Source organism: Ambystoma mexicanum, chromosome 3q (assembly GCF_040938575.1).
Source record: "Ambystoma mexicanum isolate Mex_15411 chromosome 3q, UKY_AmexF1_1, whole genome shotgun sequence".
Lineage (NCBI taxonomy): Eukaryota > Metazoa > Chordata > Amphibia > Caudata > Ambystomatidae > Ambystoma > Ambystoma mexicanum.
In genome coordinates this window covers 683,911,346-683,927,283 of record NC_090926.1, presented here as the reverse complement: position 1 = coordinate 683,927,283, position 15,938 = coordinate 683,911,346, and positions in this window count along the sequence as shown.

Here is a 15,938-nt window from a genome sequence, read left to right as displayed (position 1 = left end):
ACACTCTGAGGTCCTCTTTCCCAATGTAATCGGTATCCGTCAGGGGAAAGTTCTCAGGGTCCTCAATGTGTTGATAAAACTTACCAATTATTGGATCCTCTTTCTGAGCCGTAATCAAATCAGCATCTGGGTTCTCCTTACTCCATTGTGCAGTTGAAAGATCATGGTGAGCATTTGTCTGGGACCTAGTGATAGCAGTGACCTGGATTTCCCCCAACAGGGACTCGATCTCTATTAGATCCCCTTGAATGGCCCTGGTTTTGGCCAGCTGATCATCTAAGTAATTTCCAGTTTTGTCTGGTCCCTCTACTTTGGAATGACCCTTGATCTTTTTCCAGTAGATGGTCATCCCATTCGAGGTGACCAGATCATCAATATGTTGAATTAATTTCCCATGTTTCAAGGGTTTGTTATTAGCACATAGCATGCCTCTGGTTTTCCAGTTAACCAGGTGCTCCATGAACCCGTTCCGTACATAATCCGAATCTGTGATTATGACCAGTTCGCGGAGTTGATGTTGGACAGCAGTGAGGATGGCTTGATGCACAGCCATCAACTCTGCCACTTGACTACTTCGGGGACCAATCTTGTACCCAGCGGAGGGTTCTGGGGACTCATTCACCCATGCATTCCCTCCGCCGGCCACAAGTTCTTTTTCCCTGTTTTTGTCAACATGGTAAGGGCATCCATCCACATAGACAGTTGACATCCCCTCAAACTTGTCCTCTTCAAAGACTTTGTGTGGGGAATTAAGGTATGCCTCCGTGTTGTCCTTGATTTTTAGACTCTCGTCCTCGAGACAGTTTTCTGTGGCACAATTATGCAAGTCAGCCAGACCTTGCACGAGGGGACTCTTCTTGTTTTGGCCATATCTGACCTCCACAGGAAAGTCTTGCATTGACAGAATCCAGGAAGTAATTCGGGAATTACTCACATTTCGGGCAGGGATTCTGTCACTTTGGAGATATTGCAGAGGCTGGTGTGGAGTCTTCACTATGATGTGTTCCCCCTGGATGAACGGGTGGTAATTCTTCAATGCCCCCACCATTGCCAGGAGTGCCTTCTCACAATCGTTGAATTTTTCCTCCACAGAGGATAAAGTTTTACTCACACAGGAGATTACTTTATTGACCTTGTCATGCTTTTGGTATAATACTGCAGTCAAGCATGTATTAGAGAACCCTGTCTCCAAGAAGAACTCCTTGTTTCGGACAGGGTAAGCTAGGCAAGGCGCTTGTGAGAGGCTTCTTTTGAGTTGTCTTACTGCATTGGCTTGTTCTGGACCCCATTCCCACTTGACCCCCCCCTCAAAAGATGAATCAGGGGTCTGGTGTTCTCTGCGTAGCCCTCAATGAACTTTCTGCTGTAATTAGTCAGTCCAAGGAGGCTCCTTAGTTCCCACAGAGTTGTGGGGTCTTTCAATTTCTGGAGTGCTTCCACTTTCTTTTCCTGGGGACCGAGACCCTGAGTAGTAATTTCATGACCCAAGAAATTAACATGGGTTCTACTCCACTGTGCTTTCTGAAAGGAAAGTTTTGCTCCGGCAGCCCTCAACTGTGTCAGAACATAAAGGATCTCCGCTATGTGTTCCTCCACAGTTGAGCTCTTGATGAGGACATCATCTACATAAGCCAGGTTACCTCTCTGACCCAGGTCGGGCATGGCCTTATGTAGAAAAATGTTGAACTCATTGCCAGAGATGAGGTGTCCAAAGGGAGTCCGGGTCCATATGTACTGCTGGCCCCCAAAGGTAAAAGCCAGATTGTATTGGTCCTCCCTACTGACAGGCACAGTCCAGTATACATTGGTCAGGTCTATTGCTGTGAATACCTGTGACCCCTGGATCTGGGCCAGCCCTTGGTCAATGTAGGGAAGAGGCCATCAAGAAGTATGGACCCATTTGTTGAGCTCCCTAAAGTCGGCGCAGAGTCTCCACTGGCCATTTGGCTTCAATATCCCCAGGACCGGATTATTGAAGGTGCTGTGGACTGGACGGATTATCCCACAGGACTCAAGTTCTTAATGATTTCAGTAAGGGACTCCATTGATGCGAGAGTCAAGCGATATTGCTTCACAAACACTGGAGTCATGCCAGGGTCTGTGGTAATTATTGTTGTGTGGATGTCGGTGTGAACACAGTTATATGAGTCCACTGCAAAGAGAGCTTTAAAATCCCAAAAAAATTTGTTTCAAGTTTTGCCTTTGCTCCAGAGTCACACAGGCATCCGCTAGGGTGACTCTCTCTTCAACCATCTGCCTGAAGCCTGGAAAGACTTCTGGTTTCGCTATCTCAGCAGCCTCCTCCAGCTGGGTGGAGAAGTCCCTGGTCAAGTGCTGATTTGGACTGGCAGCTTCAGGTGGGAAAGGCAGCCCTCATGGACCTGGAAAATCACCTCATCCCTTCTGAAGTCACGAGTCACATCTTCCTTGCCATTAGGGCAGGAAGTGTACACTAGGAAGTTCCCCCCATGCCTGGTAAAGATCCTGTCTGGTGTTGTGTTGTCATCACTGTCACTGTCAAAACAGTCCTTGGGGATTGGTCCTAACGGTTCATTGCCTAAATCAATGGAAAAATGTCGGTCATAAACCGCCATTCCAATAATGGTGCCTGCAGCTAGAGTGATACTCTTTAAGTCGCTGTTATCCACCTCTATTGGAATGGTGTCATGTTCTATATTGACTAGTGGTGTTGGGTTTACCCATAACCCGTGCTGTTGGAGAGAAGCATTTAGATGAATATAAGCATCAGGGTTTTTCAATTTCTGTCCTCTTTTAACTTTCACTTCCAGGGAGAATTGTCGGGTCCTTTCTATGATGGTGACTTTCTCTCCAATCTGAATTTCAACTGCATAAGGCAGCAGTTGAGTTGAACTAAATGCTTTCTCTGGATCATCAAATCCCATGGGATTATCCTCTAATCAGGACCAAGCTTTGATGTTTATTAGGTCCAAACTAATGGCAAAGCGATTGAGAATGTCACTGCCAAAGTAAAAGGCGGCAGTGACGTCTCGCACGACCCAACAATTATGAACTATGCTCTTGTTGCCTATGGAGATTTTGAGCATACACAAGCTTGGCAGGCAATGTTTGAAATTGGGTGCTTCCAGATCCATTTCCCATTTGTCTATGAGTCTAAATGTGGTAATGGTTGGATCTTTTGGGAGTTGGCGGAACATAGCTTCGCTGATGAAGCTCTTACCGTTGTTCACACACACTCGGGCGCGAACAGAGTCCTTCCCTTCATTTAACTGAACAGAGATGAACAACTGCTCTCTAATTTGCTGAATATCAGCCAGGCTCTGAACTGATTTCTCATCTTTCTGGACTATAGGAGTGGGAATGTCTGATTGTGGATTGGTAAAGAATTTCAGAGTGTTTCCTTCCAGTGTGGAATGACACCTTAAGCTGGAAGGAAGGTTGATTTTCAGAAATAGAGAGGACCCCCCATCACCAGTTTGTTGTCCTACTGCTATTACTGTCACGTCTGGAATTTGGTTGTTCTGGAAGTGAAATTCTACTTGGTCAGATTTCTGTTGAACCATGTCACATGTGCCGTTTAAACTAACATGGTTGACACTCTGTTTTAACTTTATTGGTCGGCTAGTTACGCAATCTATTAGGGGTGACAACCTTTTCAGGAGGTCATTCCCTATTAAACAAGGGGTGCCCTCTGGAGTCACAACTATGACCGGGTGCTTCACCTTGTGTCGCCCAATTTTAATGTCCAAATCCGCAGTCCCCTCGACAGGAATTTCCTTCCTGTCAAAGTTCTGAAGTTGTCCAGGAAGAGAGGTGAGAGTAATTTGGTAATTCTCCCCCTCCCTGAATTTAGTTCCTCAAAGGCATTTTTGGAGAGAAGTGTAACTTGGGATCCAGTGTCCACCAGTGCCAAAATTGTACCCTGCCCCTTTATTTGAACCGGGGCATAGTATCTTCCCTCCTTCTCCTTCAACTGGTCGGCTAGTTTTTTAGTTTTGGACATGGAGAGAGAAGAGATTTGGGCAGAATTCTGTGGAGAGTCTTAGGAATCTGCAAGAAAAGGTGGAAACTAGAGTGGTCACTAGCGCTCTTTCCATATATGATCCCACTTCACACAGATACTGCTAGAGATGGGAGAAGGTTTGAGTTCCCCTGCTTCCGGTTCTGGGCCGCCCCCCTCTTTTTGGAGGCAGTCACCAGGATGGGTTTGAACCAGGGGATTTTTATGCTGTTGGTTCTGGGATTGGATGATGGGTGGCGCTAGCTCAGTCCCCACATCTACCCAGTTTGAATTTGAATCCCTTGGGACCCGTTTTTCTTTGGGAGGAGTTCCCCCATCTCTGAAGGAGAAGATCCTTTTCCCCGGATCCTGTAAGGACCCCTCTCCTTCAAATTGGAAAATTTGTACCTCCTCCACAAACTGGGCCTGTTTGCGTACTTTGTTTCTCCTACCCCACCTCTGCTCCTTGGGAGACAGGCTTTCAGTGGCAGGAGATTTTGTTTCCGGTTCCTGGTTTTCCAGGGGCTGTTTACAAGTTGGGAAGGAAGCTTCCTCCAAGGCTTCACACCCCCCTTCCCCTTGTGCCTCCTCCCTTGGAACCGGTGAGTTGTCGGGGTGCTGCCCCCATCATTGTTCTGGAGCACCAGGTCCAGAGTTGGAGGCATTCTGTGCCGGCATGCCCATCTGAGGGTTCTGCTGAGCCCTCAGCATGCAACCCAGATCCTGTGCCATGTTTTGGACCTGACACTCTAACTGTGAACCCCGCTCAGGTTGATACGGGGTTCTGTTTTCTCCCCTGGGCTGATCCCGGAAGGGTAGTTATTCCTTCTCTGGTATTACCCCAGGTTGGGAAGATTTGGGTACCCCTCCACCCTTGACCTCCCCTCTCCCGGATTAGGTTGTCTGGGCTCAGGAAAGTGGGGAAAGAAGGATGGATGATTTTGGTGTTGGAAGTTCTGTGGGCACCTGGAGAAAAAGTTCTGCCCACGATTTGGGGAATTTCTGCCCTCCTGGGGGAAGTTAGGAGGGAAGTTCCCTGGGTTAGGTGCTTGGTTGGATCACCCGCTTGGGCAGGAGGAGTCCACACATAACCCAGGATGGGTCTATTCCCGTTGTAGCGGGGACTTACATAGTCAGGGGAGTGAGGGATCCCATTTGTGGGACTACCTCCTTGACTCCCTGTCTGTGATTGGCCCGAGGGCCTTCTGGGCTTGGAATTATTCTGTGCAGGCACGTTTTTAGGCCCCTTCCATCTCCAAATCCAAAATGGGGGGAACCTTTACCTCTGCCACCTTGGCAGCAGCAGGGGTGCTGGTTGGTTTGGGGCTTTTCACATTAGTTTTATTTTCTATGGGCTTCTGCACCTCATAGATCCGGGTGGCCTGTTCAATGACCCAGTCTAGTGCCCTTTTCTCGTGAAAATCTCTCACTAGCTGCGTCATGATGTATTTTGGCAGCGCATGTAAAAACGTATTAACAAATTCCTTGATATCGGTGCGCACCCTTCTGGTAGCCTGCGCAAAGGCACGCTTCAACTCCTGCACACATTCTTGTGGGGCCTGATCCTCCCCACATTGTAAATTGTAGGCTGCCTTGCGAGCCTCTTGGGGATTTCTGTGAACAGAAAAATGCTTTAGGATGGCCGTCCTATGTTATGACCCTCGCCCAAAACCCCCTCTGGCAAACCCATTGGCCAGGTGGAGTCAGGACGCAGGCCTCTAGAGCCTGGCATCCTCTTCAAAAGCCCTCATGGGGCCAGTCCTGGCACCTATGGCGCCAGATACACACACCATGCACAACAATGTGCTTGGGAACTACTTTATTGTATTGTCAGCCAACATGGAGGCCTCCACATAGCTTGGCTCCTAAGAACCAAGCTATGTGGTCTAGTGTTTTGGGTGTGGCAGCCTAGGGACTACTTTACCTGGACTATTTTGTTGGGGCTATTTAAACCACACCCAAGCAAGACAACACGCTTTGCATTACTTTGCAGCTTGCAACGTGACGCTCACCGTGTCCAGCTATTCCCTCGAACCTCGGAGAAGCAGAACCTGCAAGGAGACAAAAGGAACATCATTAGCAGCAGCATCTTACCTGCAGTCTTCATATTTAAACACTCGCAGCTACTGAGAACAGTTTCCTCGAATCTGCACGCCTTCCAGACAGAACGACCTGAAAGAGGAAGATAGAGGCAACATTAAAGAAAACAGTAGAGACATTTACAAATTACGAACTGCTCAAAAGGCTTACCTGGCTGGTCGCCTCTCGGCTGGCACCACTCTGGACATTCCACCCGTGCTGAAGAACACCACGACCTACAAGGAAGGAAAACACAGGTTAGCAAAGGCAAGACTTCGCAGCGCTGCGCCTAGCTCTTGATTGCTGCATCGTAGCACTCTCAATGCGCCATCATTTACCAGCGGGGCTCAGCCACGCCAGTTCGCCGCGTTGAAGCTCTGCATACCTAAAGGAGAAAAAAGAGACATTTTAAACAAAGAAAGGCATGCAGGATAGCAACAAAACTAAAGAACAGCAATAAGACCTACCTGAACAATATCAAACGGGCCGGCGTCAGTGAAGTAACTGGACCGCACTCACCCATGAAAGACAACGCGGCCCTGCAAAGAAGGCAGGACAGAGAGCACGCCTAATTCTACCACAAGGTGAGGAGAGGGCGCCAGAGGGACTGAAATCATACGGGGGTGGAGGGAGGATACTTACCCCAGTCGGCCACTCTTGACCACAGTCCTCCTGTATTTTCAGGCAGAACCTTCCCCGCAGACCACATCAGGGCAAAACTGAGAAGCATACCACCGAGTAACCCGGCTGGGTGGCGTCCCTGTTGATACCAGGTGAGCGTAACACCGTATATGTGGACCATCTTGAATGATTTTGGTCGTCCAGCCCCGCAAAGAAACTGGAGTATTCTGGGGAGAATGTCCATTTTACATACTGAATGCAGCTACTGCTGTCTTTCAAATGGAAAGTCTCCATCATTTGTTCAAAGAACTCTAAGTGTTCCCACACAGAATACTTGGCGTTCTTGTGATAAGGCGTGATGACACTCCTTATTGCCTTAATCTGTTTTACGGGGTCCTTAAGCAAGGCCCTTTTTGCCTTATTGGCCTTCTTGGTTCGGGTAACCCTGGTCCATTCATCCTCTGACTCAGAGGCACTGCTCCCAGAGGTGCCTGTCTGATCTTCTAGGTTCTCCCGGATTCGCAGAGCCTGGGAATGGCTGGCAGAATGAGGGGACCTAGTCTCCTGTGTCATGGGATGCTCAGAGGAGTCTTCTCTTCTGATTCCTCCTTGCTCCCAGGATTTGATGGGTACCCCCCACTGACCTAACTAGGCAGAGGTTTTCAGGATGCCCTTAGTGGGCCTACTCTGCTGAGGTTCCCCACTAAACTTCACAGTACTTGGGTGCCCATACCTGGAAACCCACCCATCCATTCCTGGGAGGTACGGGCCTATGAGCTCCATGCTTCTGCCTGGAATAGTAATCTGCCATCCCTGTGGCCCTGGGCTCCTGTGTGCCAGGGGACATATGGGTGGCAGAGTCCAGGGACTGGAAGAGATGAAGGCCTCTGGTACTAGGGCTCCTGAGGTTATTCTCAGGTGTTTCCCTTTCCCAGCGAACCTCATCTCTATCAGCCCCTGCTCCCTGTTGCATTGCAAGAGTCTGAGCTTTCTGTTCCTCAATCAAGGCCTTACTAGACTCTATCAGTCTCTCTTGCATGGCTACCTGTCGCTGGAGCCTATCATTGTGCTGACAGAGAGCCTCATTTTCTCTCTGTGCTTCCTGGTTTGTCTTGGAGTACTGGGCCAGTCTTTTCTGCAGGAGGGTTACCTCCTGAGTTCCATCCCTACTGGCCTGTTCATTCCTTGCTAGAGCATCTTCCACCCTCCTGGTGGGCTCTTACAAGTTTTGATGCTCTTTTTGGTGGTCACCCCGTCCCTGGAGGGCCAGGTGATTTTTCTTCTTTTAAGTGGCAGACTTCCTGGCCTAAGGTATCCCTTTCCTGAGCAAGAGCCTGCCTCTGCGCCGCCAGGTCGTCCCTCTGTCTTTGAAGGGCACCAGCTTTCTGGCGCTCTTCCTCAAATTCTGCCTGGGTGTCCAGGTCGTTCAGAAATAATGTATTGCTCTCTGCCTTCTCTCTATCTAGGTGGCTTTGCAGGGTGACTACCTGCTCTGCGCATGCACTATTGAAATCCATTTGTTGCTCCAACTTTTTCTGGCTCTGCAGTAGGGAGTCCAAACCTTCTTGATACTCCTTCTGCAAGGCCAGAATTCTGGTATCCTGGTCTGCCCTTTCCTGTTGCAGGATACCCATATCCTCTTTGATTTTAACTAGATACTGCCTACTTTTGTTTTCTGACTCCTGGCTCCTCTGCAGCCTCTGCTCAGAAGAGTCCAGATGAGATTGGGCGTTCTCTAATGCCATCAGTTGCCTACTTGGCAGATCTTGGCCTTCAGCACATTTGTCCTGTATGGCTCCCATAGATAAATATAAATATGCCGCTATCTTGGCAATCTTATTGTGCTCATCCTTGGCCTTAGGGGCCATATATAGTTCACTCAGGTCCACATGTAAGGGACCCTGATCTCTCCAGATATCTAACCTAGTTGCAGTGATCTGTTGTGTGTTTACCTGCAACCACACATTCTGGTCCTGCTCAGTCCATTCACCTCTCACAAACAACTTATGCAAAAGGTGCTCTCTAGCTATCTTGATGTCTACCAATGTGGCCATTCTGGAAATTGATTTCCTTCCTGACTTACAGAAGTTTATAATTTTGTTTTGTAAAACAGACCGTTTCCTTAGAGCGTTCCCTTTTGAGGGGTGCTTTTACAGCGTAACACAGCATGGTAGCCCAACAGGATTTATGTATCCTATTAGTTAGCACACTGTATTAAGCTGCACAAGTGGTAGATCTACTCCAGAAGTCCCGTACGAGCCCTCAATCTGTAAGTGACTTCAATCTAGCATTCCAACTAAGTCAATGCCTAGTCTGGGATGCCCAATGGAAACCCTTATTTTTATACTTTTATGTCAAAAGTTCTTTAAATCTGGATGATGAACCCTTATATAATGCCCCTCTCTTTGGATCTCCCCGACCTCACTGAGCCAAGAAGTAGGTTTGTTTTGCAAATTAAAAGATTTATTTGAAGAATTGAACAATATATAGATTACACTTTTATGAATATGAATAATATCTGAATAGCACACTTATGATGAATATGAACAATGATCAGCAATGGGTAATATTACAATATCAAAAATCTCTTTAATCAGTTAGGATTAGGAACAGGAAGGATACTGTAGCAGAGAATACTTTATATGGATTCAAGGAAATGCAATAATAGGAAAGAATGCAGCACAGAAATAAAACTTGGTATGATTACAATCAAAAGGCAATATGATTACTCTTTGCCCTGTGACTACTCACTCCCCCCACTATTATGCAATATGAAGAGGTGGAAATGTGGGCACACAGGTTTCAGTAGTATTAATCAACAATGCAGTTCAATCCCAGTTCCCTCAGCAAGCTTAGAGAGACACAGGAATGATTATAAAACAGGTCAATATTCTTGTGAATGTGATTTGCAATGAATGGGAAAAATGCTAAAAATGATTTTAATTCACTAAAGGAGATTCCGGATTAGTGAGAGTTACTTTGGATTGGTTCAGGTCAACACAAGGAATGAATGATTATCAGATTGAAAACGAAATTCAGCTGTGGAAAACAAGAAACAGCTATTTTGACAAGTGGTGAAATTGAGCTAAATTGCAATTCGCGCAAAACGAGATTACGGAAAAACTGTAAGGAATTGGAATGCTGTTTTAGGTTCGTTAGAAAGCTTAGGTTCTTAGCTTTAAATGACAGCTACATTTCAAAATTTGCAGAGGTTTTTGTGAAGGTAGGTTTTTCAGAAGTAAAGTCAAGATTTCAAAATGACAGATTGCGCTTTAAAGATTTGGAATCAATATGGACTTATACTTCGGGGGTATGAAGAAGCAAAACACTCAACGGGCAGCCACCAGAACAGCGGCGCCTCCGCTCTGACTTCTGTCCGTCAAAACACTTGTCTCTCTTCAGAAAAATATCAAAGCAAAGATGATTATTGCTACAATTATCACAGACAATATAATGAGAAGAATTCAGGATGGACACAAGATTCTATAATGCTGTTCTGAATAGGTTGAAATGGATGGAATGGGTTACTTAATACTAAGAGATGAATGTGGGCCGTTCTAGACTAAATACTCACTCCTAGGCTTTGGGATGGAATGGGCCCATCAAGGATCTGGTCAAGGTTTTGGCTGGGATTCGCTTGCCACCGGACAGCTTCTGGTCTGTGCGGCCTCTTGGACTGGATCTGATGGGTTCTGGATACAGCTGTGCTCTCTGGGTCTGGATATCGGTTCTAGCACAGGGTTCTTAGCTAGAATAGCAAAACAGCTCAGCCAGGCTTTTGGTTTTTGAGATGCCCCTTGGAAGTTTAGGGGTTAGAATCAGGTTGCTAAAGATTCTGAAGGCCTCTGAAAAAGGTTCAGCTTGTGGGTTAGTCCTCTCTGCTTCAAGGTTCTAGAGTTTGGTTGTAGAGATTGGTTCTGGAGTCTGGTTTATGGATCTATGTCTGGATCTTCCTGCAGGCTGCTTCGCCAAGAAATCAGTTGAGAAGTGAAAAGTGTGTGCCTTGTGTGCCCTCAGCAATCTCTATGTATTTCCAAAATGAGTGGGGAGGCTGATTCTCTATGCCCAACCCTCTAAGGATCTTATAGGCCAGAGGATTCTCTGTCCCCTGATTGGAGAAAGGAGCAGTGTGTCATTCTGTGTCATCATGTGTCATGTTTATGGCTTAGGGGAAGAGCCCTCCCTTTTTCTCTGTACAGTATATCTTATTTTTCATAAAACACATATTTACAGTATACACAACTTGTTAATACTATATAAATCACATGACAGATTGCCTAAGGTACATTTCTGTTCCACTCGCATCTTTCTAAGAGCTTTGGTTCAGAAATGACAGCTTTTTTGCACTTTTGGTGGGTTTCTCAATATTAGTTCTGCACCACTTTTTATATATGCATGCACTCCCCATCTGGGCATATTTCTGTAATTTTTCAGGTTCCTAGCATCAACACAGTAGCCACAACATGAATAAATTCCGGGGTTTAGTCTCAGAACATCGCACGGATTCCAGCTTAGTCTTAAACTGTGAGCGAATTTTTCATTTTAACAATCTCACATTTTTGCCAGTTCAGTGCAATTTGTTATAAGCATTTTTCGAAAACATAAGTTTACTCCAATGTTAAATCCACATTTCAGTCTGGTCCGCCTCCAGAGCTGGGCTGACTCAGAGGGTCACATGTCCTTCTTCCTGCCAGCAGTTTGTTGTCAGTCACACCGGAATTAGCATTTCTATTCAGCTCAAGGGCTCCATTGTTTTCTTAGCCAAGGGCAGGGGGAAGTTTCCTTTGTTCAGGGAGAGGTGTGGATTTGTTAGAAGCACAGTGTGGGAAACTTTAACTCCTAAACCCAATGTCTAAAAATTGTCTCATTTTATAATATAACTCACATTTTTAACACATACATCAAACATTTTCTTACTTTAAGCCTTTTCAGAATATCGTTTTGAATTGTCTCCACCTCTTAGGCTTCTGATAGCAAGTCCTTCTTTGGCATAGTTTGGGTTCAATGTACAACTTTACACAAAATGGTTTTAAATCGCCGGCTTCTGATAGAGTTCAGTAACGGTATTACACCCATTTTTGACATATTTCTTCCAGCAAGCAATCCTCGAAAGTGGACTTTGTTCAGATAATACATACTTCTGTGGACCTTATATTTATGTAGATTCTTGAAGTGGAATGATGTTGACCACCCAACAAGGAGGTTGGATCTTTTTGGGTGGTTTGTGAGCCATGATTTTTGCAAATTTGACACCAAATAAAAACAGATTTTTTAAACACCTCTGTTTCTTTTGCAATTATTTTGCTCTGTGGGCAGCCAAATGATGAGTTTTGGCAGTGGTCTCCTGTGTTACCACTGACATAGGCACAAAGTGGATGGCGGCCTACTTCTCAGATTTTCACTGCGCACTTTCTGGTGATCACAAAGTATGATATTTGGTGGGGAAAAAACACAATGTTCACTTTGTCTGGGGTTCTGGGTAGTAAAACCTGGGGCGCTTCGCGCAAGTCAGACCTCTGTGCATTCCCACGGGTGTCCTCTTTTGGGAAATGCATGGAGTTCCCTGTTTTCTTTGCTGGCTTTGAAACCCTTGAAATACCCTTGAAATGCAGCCCGAGATCGAGGCGGAGAAAGGTGAACACTCACCTTCAGTTTTCGCCGCAGCAGCCCGAAATGGCTGCTGCGGTGAAAATTACTTTCACTTTCACGCCGACGTGTTTTACGCACGCCAACGTGAAACTGAAGGTAATCCAGCCCCCTGGCAGTGAGGGGGGACCTCTCCCTCACATAGCCCGGGGGTTGGAATACAGTTTGAGCGATCCCTGCTCTGCCAACACCATTCTCTGTGGTATTTCAATATTCTTTACCTTAATCCAATAAGTGAGACCTATAAAAAACACTAGTTCATCGTCAGAGTAGTCATCTCTTAACAGTTCTTCGTCCGTCAAATCTTTCAGCCTATATCCTTCAATGAAGGCTATAATTATTCTCCATGCCTTTCCTTCATCATCCATCCCTTGAAGCATCACCCTTTCCTCTCTGATCACTGCTGCTTCTAACTCTAAGGTGAGAATCTGCCCTTCCTCATCATCTGTAGGAATCTCTGGTCTAAACAAGAATTCATCAGTTGTCCTCAATATTTTATCTACCAATCTGGGTAACCATGATAATAACATAGTCACTCCATACAAAAATACCTCTGGATCTAAAGTAACTCCTTGTAATGCCTTCTGTCCTGTAAAGGCTAATATAAACTGTCCCATATTCATATAGTGTATCACTGGAGTAGATAACACTATTCCTTCATCAGTAAAAGGTATCGTCATGTTAAGCTTTGTTATCAGGTCTCATCCTAAAATGTTAACTGTCATCTGCCTCGAATATAACAATGTCATAGACATATGTTCTCCTAAAGAGATTGGCAATTCATCTGTGAAAGGAGCTAAACTCATCAACCCAGAGAATGCCTGAGCATTCATGGCAGTACCTGACATTTGGTATTTTCCCTCATGGACACAGGGACAAGTAGCTCTCTGCTTGCTGTGGTTGTACCTGCTGTGCTTGCATGGATACTTGCTGTGGTTGCCCTTGTGGTACTTGCATTTGCAGCGGAACTGGCTGCATTTGTTGGGGTTGTGGCGCATATGTCTCTGCCTGCGTATGATCTTGGGCATAATATTGCTGTGGTTCTGAATTATATTGTGGAGCATAACCCATCCCACCTCTTGGAGCCTGCCAATTCTGTTGCATGCCTCCTCTGCTTCTGCATGTCCTAGCTAAGTGTCCTATTCTTCCACAATTCCAGAATTGGTGTGGCTGTCTGCCATTAAATCCTCCTCTTCCCAGGGGATTTTGAAATCCACCTTGTCCTACCCCTATAGGACAATTCCTGCTTCCTCTTTGCCAAATGTCCTACCCACTCTGATCTGAGGGAGGGATACCCTGTGCTATTCTGCTGCCTGAACTGCCTCACCTGTGTCACGCCTCCTTTGTTACTCGTCAATACTGCTCCCTCTATGGTTATTTTTGACAACTTCTTCTAGACTGACTTTGCTTCCTCCTGCTTTCTGTTCTCAGCCTTTTTTTATTCTTCTCCTTCATTAATCAACAGTGATGCATTATTGTCAATGGTATTTCTGGCCATGGCTTTGCATCCATTCCCACCTGTTTCTTCAATTGCCATTGCACTGGATTGGGCAGCCCCAGACATAAAATGTGATAAAATAATGATACCGTTTTATCTCATGGTTCACGAGTCTCCTGATGCCATCTATCTTGAATATCTTGAATATAAGCAACAGGGTCTTCATCCTCTCCCATTTTCCTAGTCATAATCGCACACATATCCGGTTGTCTTTCCGTAGTGGCAATGTCTTTCTGTAACGTCTACTGCAAACCATGTCAGGTTACTTACGGTTGCCTTTGTTTCTTTGCAGGTGAGGTAGAATGAATGCAGATGCAGCGATTGGAATGCAGATGCAGCGGAATGGAACACATGTGATAGTACTGCGTTCTGGGGTACCAAGACCCGGGGTGAGCCTTGCAGATGCGCGGCTCGTGGTAGTAGAAATATGTGGGTTTGTAAGGATCACCAAGTTAAATGCTCATTGTGTTTTTGTTGCAGATTCCATTTTGCCGTGGGATTGAGGCGTTCCACTGGCCCACGGTGAAGAGGAGGAGTCTGCTGGAGCTTCGGATGACTTCCGATGCAGGCCGGGTAAATCCAACGGCGGGATGCAACTGGAGCTGCTAAAGCTACGATGCAGGTCAAGTAAATCTGACGGCGGGATACAGCCGGAGCTGCTAAAGCTGGTAAACGATCCCGACCGCGTGCTGATAAAAAGCACACAGAGATGCTGGAACTGCAGGGATAAGCGTTACGCTTACGCTGCCTAGTTAGAGAACACATAGCACTGGGTGTGGCCCAGGCCATGGTTTAAATAGCCATGGGCTCCACCCAGCACCGCCAGACTACCATGGATCTTGGAGCATGGATATCTGGGGGCCATCTTGGGTCCTATATGGCATCCTGATCTGGGGGCCAACTCGGTGTGGGCTGCAGTGTCCATACCCTGATTCCTTTACCCGCCAGCCATATGTTGGGTCCAAATCATGCCTACTGTGTGTGCCTGAGCTGGGATCATGGTGTCAGCAGGTGTTTGTGTTGGGATCATGACAATTTTACTGTGTACGCCTTCCTTTACTATTTTAGTAAATGTATCCCTTCTCTCTTTCACTCCATTTTGGAGTTTGATACGCACTCTTCTGTGGGCCTTGCCTCAGGAATCCTTAACACCCCTTTTTAAAATCTTTACTTTTAGTGCGTACCCTTCTGCCCCCTTGGAAATAGGAATCAAGGTATCTACTTCTTCTCTTTAAAATCTTCCCCAAAAAATCCTGTTACTTTTTATACATATTATTCTCACAACACAACCCCCCTATATTTGCCACCTTTGTTATTCTACTTACATCCGTGACTCAGCTTGAGTCCCTCGGCATTGACTCTCCCTCAACCAACCAGTTTGCCTTTTGGACACGGGGCACCTGCGGGGAACGGACAGGAATTTCATCAAAGGGCCACCTGCCGACTGACTCTTCTTGCATGTGACTATGCATGCTGATCTCAACAGGAAGCTCTGCAGTGCTCTGGCTTATGGATATGGCCCTGGTTGATTGGACCGTAACCATCTGCACAGCTACCAAAATGTGCTCTAACAACTTAAATGGTCTTTTTTTGCTAGATGGAATTACAAATAAGGATCTAAGACCACATAATCAGACAGACTCAAAGAATGTGGCAAAGTACTACTTTATTCTCATTTAATAAAGCAGGGAGAACTGACAAGCATCAGACTGATGCATGTACGCTCAAACAGTAACTTAATTATATTGAGGTCTTATACCCTAATAGGAGTCATCTGTGATGTCATTCTACATGGCAAATTACAAAACCTATTGAGGGAAGGGATTAGTTAAGGGAACATATCTATGTATAGAACAAGTACGAATTAGTACATCATTTTCTACCCCTTTTCTGTAAGGCATGCCTTGAACTACTTCTAAATAAGTACAGTACTGATGATAGCAGAGAAAATGGCAGTGGATCAGTGTATGCAACATTGTATGTTACGTAGCCCCTTAAACCAAGTTATTTGTTAGCATGCTCTCACTACCCTGGACTTTCAGTTCTTTAGCAGCTCGTACGTGAAACAAAAATTACGTGTTTGAATCCCATAAGACTACTCCCTGTTTTCCCAAT